Here is an 8,194-nt window from a genome sequence, read left to right as displayed (position 1 = left end):
TATAAATAATGATTTTTTTCTTCTACTTTTTTTCCAAGGTGACAAGGATGAAGGTTCCTAAGTGTGGTTTGAATGGATCGATTTTTAAAGCTGAACTACCTCCTGTGAGGCAAAAATGGCTGCCCTGGGCTGTTTAGCACTAACAACAGGCTTTTTTCTGTTTAGGTTTCTGCTTGGAAGAAAATCAATGACCTTCGACAGCACTTTTAGATTCCATGGTACTATGCATATAACCAAATAAACTTACATCATTGAAACAGGATATTTCTGAAATGGTTTCTAGAGATTTGTTTCTGTTCTTGTTTTTCTTATTTTGTTCCTTTTCTTACTGTCAATCAATCAATCAAACGGCCCTCTGGGATTGCCTTACTCTCTGATGGTCTGAGACTGGGGACTCGTTGGGTGGGAGACAGCAGCAGGTAGCCAGTGATGTCCAAGTAGCTGCTGCTCCTGCTCTCCTTTATTACCCAATAAACCCAAAGGCACTGAGGCATCTGTCCTGAGGGGACCTCAGGCACAGCCTATTGTAATGACTGATGATGGAGAAAGCACCTGAGAAACCACAGAACTGCAGTCTGGCATTTCAGAAGCATGGGAGACATAGATGCTAGCATTAGAGATGAGCTCGGGGAATGTCTGTTCTTCAGCATTTCCAGATGAGGGACCTGAGGCCTGCACAGCTGAAGAGAGCACCGCCACACCCCAACTCCAGGTGTGCATGTACCAAGGTCAGCACCCCAGCTCAAACTACCTCTAACTCTCCAACCCTGCCACTCCTCAAGAGAGGGTAGCCACTTCCCCAGGCTACAGCTCAGTGATATTTTCCACATAGAAACAAACCTTCCAAATGTTCTGCCATGAAGGTAGCCTTGGCCTTGGCCCCTGGGAACACTCAGCTTAGTCCCTTATGAAGTTAACAGCTCTGCTTTTCTGTAAGTCAGTCAATGAGTTCTTTACCATTTGTGTGTAGTCTGCATGTGTAATATCTGAGCATGTGGGTGTATGTATAGTGTGTGAACATGTGCATGTGTGTGTGCGTGTGTGTGCGTGTGTAGTGTCTCTGTGGTATCAGTGTGGGGTACATGTAAGAATGCGCATTCACAGATGCACATAACTGTATACACATGGAGGCCTAAGGATCTCCTCCTCCATCACTCTGCCTTGTTCCTTTAAGAGCTATGCCTGAGTTTCCTGGAACATGAGACCACAGGCAGCTTTTTATGTGGGTGCTAAGAGTCTGGACTTGAGGTACCATGATTGCATACAAGTGCCCCTACGCTTTGGGCCATCTCCTATCTCTATAGGTTTTTATCTGTTTGTCTTTGTTTTTTTTTTTTTTCTTTAATGCTTGAATTCAATACTGTACCTTTGAAGAGTTTCTTCCCTAGCCAGAATAATGAAGAGAAAATAGATGCCAGGGTGGGGACCCCATTTTGTCCCCAGGGTACACACCTGTAACTCTTGCACCTAGACGCTCTCAGATGTGCAGAAGAAGTACTCAGACCATGAGAAAGGCCCCACCAATCACAGCAGCCTGTTGTTCTAAGAGCTGCTCAGCATCTGGATAACAGGAGCTCACCCAGCTCCCAGATAGGGTGGAGAGGGTAGACAGGATAGAGAGATGACCCTTAGGGATCCATGCTTCAATATGGGAAGGCTTCCACCATGGCAAAGCCTGGAGCATGGGCAACCAGTGGAGTGTTGCTCTGTCTTTTTGGACCACAAGATAAAGGTGACACAGGAAGCTGCAAAGACAAAGGTCCTTGAAAGCTGAGCGCCCCACTGCAGGAAATGAATGCTGACGTCTATAGCAGGAGTCTAGTCAAATGGACATGTGCCTTTGCCCATTTTGGTTTAGCCAAGGGTGTTCTTAAGCTAAATTTAAGACATGGAGGAGGAAGAGTGGGTGGGCTCTCTACTGGGAAGATAAGTAGGATGCCTTGTATCTTCCTGTCCTTCACACAGAGCCTCCACAATACTTCAGCCGACACTAGAATAACGGATGTCATATAGGCTCATTCTGTGTTGTCTTTGTTCTGGGTTTTGGGGACAGGCTCTCACTCTGTGGCCCAGGCTGGCTTTCAACTCAACAGATATCTTCCTACTTCACCTCCCAAGTGCTGGGACCCAGAACTGAACTGGATGTATGGACCACCTCACCTGGCTTTGATAAGAACTACTATCATTTCAGCTCTTTGTTTATATGCATGTACAATAGATGCTGTGGGCTGAACCCAAGGGCTTTGGGCCTATACCTCACTGGAGTAGCCTCACCTACAGATCTTGTCCTGATCCAGGCACAAGAAAAACCATGAATGTTTTGGCCGAGACTCTTGGGTCTAGTCACAGACTCCGACTCTGGTCAATCCTGGAAGACACCAGATTACCTCCGCAGAACTCTATTTGTAAGTTGGCCAGACACATTGAGGGGGATGGACAGGGGCAGAAAAGGCTGGTGAGGAGCTGAGGTGGTAGACAGCAATGGTAGCACAGAGAGAACAGTGGAGGAAAAAAATAGTAAACAGATATCTTAAAGAGTAAATAAAAACCTTAAGCACTGAAGCTGGAGAGATGGCTCAGTGGTTAAGAGCACTGACTGCTCTTCCAAAGGTCTTGAGTTCAATTCCCAGCAACCATACAGTGGCTTATAACCATCTGTAATGGGGTCCAATGCCATTTTCTGGTGTGTCTGAAGACAGCTACAGTGTATTCATATACATAAAATAAATAATTCTTAAAAAAAAAAACCACCACACCAACCTTAGTCACCAATGACACATAGGATAGTAGTTGACAGAAAAGGGAAACACTCCTGGTCTGCAGTGACATTCACAAGAGCTAAGCAGGTGAGTAAATTAAGGGTTTATGAGAATGAGGTTCAGAAAGGGACTTTAGACTCTGTCTGTCAGTCTCCTGTTGCTGTTACAAAATGCCTGAGATTATAGACTTATAAAAAAGGAAAGGTTCCTTTGGGCTCACAGGTTTTTTTTTTTTTTTTTTTTTTTTTTTTTTTTAATGTTCTAGGTCATGACCCATTTGGTCTCTTTTCCTTTTCCTCTGACCTCATTGAACAAAAGAAAAAACAAACTCATTAGGACCCCACACCCCATTCAAGGGAACTCCAATGACCTAAACTCCTCCTCTCTGGTGCTGTCTTCTAAAGTTTCACAAGCCCTTCACCCCACAGGTCCCTTGGAGTCATTCCTGATCCACATTGACGATCCCGGGCAACCTCTTTCCTGGTCAGTGTGGAGCTCTCCCCCACTATTCCTTCATTCCTCCACTAAAAGGCACAACTGGCCAGCCACCTATTCACTGGGTAAGACGAAGCTAAATAAGCAGGCAAGGTACAGGTACAAGTCCCCTGCAGCTAATCGTACCATACAAGTGGACCTGGATCCTCTCAGCTCTGCCACAAACTGCTTCTGGCCATGAGTAAATCCTTCTTGGGTCTCAGTTTCCCAGCTGTTGCCAATGTTCCAGGGCTCTGAGGACCTGTATGTGAGGAGGTGAAGGGCTGTGTAAATGTTGACTGCTAATAACAGCTCGTCCACAGAACGTGTGCGCATCACCTGGGCAACCTGGTGGCTTTGACAATCCTAAGTGGCTCTTGTTCTGATTCATCGCCTCAATCTACGCATTTCACTTCCAGAATAAACTTAGCCCTCGAAATATCTTGGTACATTTTCTACCCACCCCTTAACATTTAAATACTCCATCTTCCAGGACACTCCACCATCTCTTCTGCATCACCTGCTCCCTGGCACACCCAAATCCCTTTTCTCCTCCAGCCACCAACCTGGCCCACCCAGGTCCTCCAGAGAGGACCAAAGCCACCAGAGCAAGGCTTGCCAGGCCTGCAGGACACCCATAGGGGAGCAGAAGAGACAGTGGAACCCAATGAGCAAGGCTAGAATTAAAGCCAGCCATTAACAACGAGCCCCACCCCCATTTGCTGTAGGCTTGTAAACACAGACTATATGAAGACTGACACAGGATATAATTTTCAGCGTTCATTTAATTCTTTCCAGTCACTGACTTGAGCCCTGGCACCGGTAGCAGTGAGGTCATCTTGCGGGCTCATCGAAGCTTATCAGAACACTATGGGGTGTGCTGCCTTATTGGAAGCATTTTCCCTAGGAATGCACAGTCCATGCCCTTACCCCTTCTTCTTTTAATAATAATAAAAAAAAATCTTATCAGCTCCAAGATCGTAAGCACTGGGGTTAGGAAAAGACGACTGAGTTGCTAAAGAGAGAGCTGAAGAGCCTTTCCGAGTGTTTGCCGCAGAGAAATGAGAAACAGGGGAGAATTTCCTCCTCTTGGAGCCTTAGCCACAAGCTCCTCCACACTTGGCCAGGGCTCTGAAGGGAAATGGTTTCAAAACAGCAGGAGACCACAGTCTCCAAAGCTAATGAAAGGGATAGAAAACACATATCGAGTGCTTGAAGCACGCCAGGAGCTGTTCTAAGCATTGCACATGAATTAACTCAGTTAATCCTCACAACCCTGCAAAGGAGGAAAGACTATTTTTTTCTTCATTTTTTGAGAAAGAAGTAATTCGGGTAGCTGGTCCCTTTAAGCTTGCAAAGCTCTCTCAAGATGATCAGAAGGCCAAACAAACCAAGCCAATGGGGTTTTGTCTCTCATCTCCCTACCCGCCTCTCCAGCCTCTGATCTAAGCCCCTCCCTGAACTTGAAGAGTAATTCCACTGAGGGTGGAGTGAGGTCAGGATGTAGCAAGTGCCCCTTGGTGAAATTCAAGCCTGGATAAGGTTATCCATCCCTTTCCACTGTATCAAACTGCTTTGCTTACAAGGCGCCCGAAGTTCTTTCTGTCCTGGCTCCTAGGTCCCACTTGTCTCAAACATTTCTATCTCCAGAATGAAGCACTTCTCATGGTCTTAAAAAAAACACTTCCCAAACCCACAGAGTCCTTGCTTTTAGGTAAATAACCTGAGAACAGACACTCTTCCCTGTTCCCCACACTCTCTCAGATCTACTTAAATAGAGCAGCCAAGGTTTTTGAAAAGTTAACCCTTGATAGCCTGGCCTATGTGAATCTGTCCAAGTCCTCCAGCCTGGAGAAAGGTGAGATTCACCCTGCCATTCCATCCCTATGTTGATGTGAATGAAATAAAACTCTCTCTTCTTTATAAGTTACCTGGCCTTGGGTGTATCGAACCCACTCTCAGAAAGCAGAGGGATGGCGATGAATGCAGCCTAGTACTCAACCCACTTTCCCCTTTTTATCCCGTTCAAGGTCCCCTTCCTGTGTAATGGCCACACCCATGATTCAGATGAGCATGCCCGTGTCAATCAACATTATTGACAACAGTCTCAGAAGCTAGCTAATCGTCACAGGTGTGCCCAGAGGCTATGTATAGATGATTCCATGAACACCACCCAGCACACTTCCTAGCTTTCTGATGCAGCCCATCCATCCTCCTTGCTAGACACTTCCACCACTGCACACACTGTGCACCGCATTTCCTTATCTTTCCTGGTTTGCCTTGGGTTGCCTTTTTGTTCACTTGACACAAGCTCCGGTCATCTGAGAAGAGGGGGCTTCAATTGAGAAAATGCCCCTATCAAATTGGCCTGTCTAAAGGGTCACTCTATAGAGTTTATAGGTCATTGGGGGGGGGTGATTTATGATTGATATAGGAGAGTATCCAACCACTATGATGGCACTACCCCTGGACAGGTGGTCTTGTGTTTGGGGGGAAAAAAAGAAAAGAAACAAACTGAGCAAGCCATGAGGATTAAACCAATATCCGGAGGCCCCTCCACTGTCTCTAACACAGTTCCTGCCTTGAGTTCCTGCTCTGCTTTCTTTTCACAATGATCTCCAACTGTAGGTCAAATAGACCCTTTGCTCCTCACGTTGCTTTTGGTCATGGTGTTGTATCACAGCCAAAGAAACCCAACGAATGCACTCCTCTAGCGGACCGCAAGCTCCATTTGAGACATTGTGATTCTTTTTTCCACTGCTCTGCTTGAAACAGCATCTATCACATAATGGGCATGGTGGGACGCCACCCAAGTGTCACTCTGTTGAGAGAAGGGCTCGCTCAGAGGGCTCCAGCAGAGCACAGTGCCCTGCTGTAAGAAGTCATCCCATCAGCTCGCCTCATAGGCAAACAGATGTTCCCTAATTGGCTTGGTCAGTCAGCAGCAGGGACAGAAAAAAAAGCAGCCAAGACTTGTCGCTCCCAGTGTCTCAGTCTAATAAGCCCTGCATTCTCTGTCCTGCCTGCCTGTGTCGAACAGGATCTGGGCTTAGTATGGATCCCATAACTAAGGAGCCATTATGTAGTGTGCAGCCCAGCAGGCCGGGAGATCACAGGGCCTCCTGCGGCTGTGGCCACAATTAGTGCCCTCAGGCAATTACTGCCTGGCTCCTCCTGGCTTCCCCCACCCTCATTACTTCTTTCTTGGCTCCCACACCAGGCCAGCACAGGACAACGTTCCAACTCTCACCTAAATGTTTGAACTAAGCAGAGCCAAAAAGCTGCTCTTCCCTTCCAGTGCAGGCAGCCAGAGCAGAGGCTATCAGTTCCACAGGGTCTGCGGCTTAGAGCACTGCTTTTAGACTCTTCCCTAAATCTCTTAATACCCTTATATTCCCGTGCCTTGTCTCCCGTGTCTTATATCCCTTTGGAGGTACCATGTTGCCCGGCCAGCTCAAAAGTAGCATCCTTTCTGTTCTGTGACTCAAAAACACTAAATGAGTGGCATCCAGAACAGCTGGTGGCAACGGGCTAATGCTTGGTTCACTGAATCCTTGAATTCAACATCTGTGGATTCAACCACCATGAATCTAAATGTTCTAGAGCACTATCTGTACCTAACGCATGAGGCTTTACCCCTGTTACTTCTCCCTTAATAGTACGGTGTAACATCCTTCGAGTTGTATTATGAATAACTTAGAGAGGTTTAAAGTGTACAGGAGGATGTATGTGTGCAATGTGCAAATGCTGTGCCATCTTATAGAAGGGACTTGAGTGTCCTCAGATGTAGCTGTCTAAGAGCCAGTGTCCAGTGGATGCTGGCTGGTGAGTTATCTCTACCCCTCTCAGCACAGGCCCCTAAAGACTGGCACTGTTTCTCTTTGTTCTGTTCTCTTATGCCTAGCACGAGATTTGGTATCTACTAGAATAGTAGATTTGGAGTTCTAGTTACAAGAGAAGGAAGGAGAAAGGGAGAGAAGGGGAGGGAGAAAAGGAGAAAGGGGTGGGAGGGAGGGAGAAGAGAATGAATGCTTTCGAAGCACTAGTCCAGAAATAGTAGACAAGGGGACAGGGTGACAGAAGAATAAAGCCCGAGAAAGCTGGGCAGTGGTGGCACACGTCTTTAATCCCAGCATTTGGGAGGCAGAGGCAGGCGGATTTCTGAGTTTGAGGCCAGCCTGGTCTACAAAGTGAGTTCCAGGACAGCCAGGGCTATACAGAGAAACCCTGTCTCGAAAAACCAACAACCCCCCCCCAAAGGCGTTGGTTTTGTCCTGGACAAGGGTCAGACAGGGTCCATGTGACATGTGAGCCTGGAGGCCAGCAATCCCAGATCCTTGTTCACCAGTCACAACTCTGAACGATAGGCTCACCGTTGTTGGACAACTTTGTCCCCTACAGCTCTGTCACCTGCATAAGTGGCCAGCAGCTTCAAGAAGCTATCAGAGCCCTTCCAATTTAATGTTACAGCTTTCAAACCCAATTTTTACCTGGCAAACTTGATACTGTTAGAAAAATATGCCCCTGTCCACATCTTAGGGTACCCTCCTCCTTCCTCTCCCCTGGAGGGGGGGTTGTCCTTTGTAGACAACTAAGGACAAGGACACTGCTCCCTGCTGCTGAGTCCTGTGGCCTGAGTTATCCAGTGAATGGAAACGACCCCTAGGTGATATTCGCACTCAGAGTGGGGCTGGCCAGGGCTCCATAGTTTTGAAGCCTTGGCGCAAAGGCTTGATTGATTCTTCATGCTCTGGATAATAGAAAGGAAGGAACTGAGAGCCATCGTACTTCAGAAGGGGAAGAGATTGCAGAGATGAAATGAATTGTGTCTTATATGATCTCAAATATCACATTTTCCTTGTCTTGCCTGGAGCAAAAGAGATGAGAAGCTCGCTCTACATAGCATAGGAGTGAAAGGAAGGATTAGACACTGCCAGACCCAGGGGAAATCCTGCCTCTGA

General features: G+C 47.0%; 1 long non-coding RNA gene across 1 annotated transcript; it reads left to right on the top strand.

The window, feature by feature from the left end:
- Positions 1-577: 577 nt before the first annotated feature.
- Positions 578-3,606, top strand: LOC147003798 (uncharacterized). The gene is made up of 3 exons (XR_015047492.1): positions 578-728; positions 2,298-2,405; positions 3,188-3,606. It is a non-coding gene; the product is annotated as an uncharacterized LOC147003798 (long non-coding RNA).
- The last annotated feature ends 4,588 nt before the right edge of the window (positions 3,607-8,194 follow it).

This window comes from Mus caroli, unplaced genomic scaffold (genome assembly GCF_978045245.1).
Source record: "Mus caroli unplaced genomic scaffold, Mus_caroli_1 scaffold_7, whole genome shotgun sequence".
NCBI classification, from domain to species: Eukaryota; Metazoa; Chordata; class Mammalia; order Rodentia; family Muridae; genus Mus; species Mus caroli.
The sequence above is the reverse complement of the archived record's forward strand: the minus strand, read 5'-3'. Positions and strand labels throughout refer to the sequence as shown.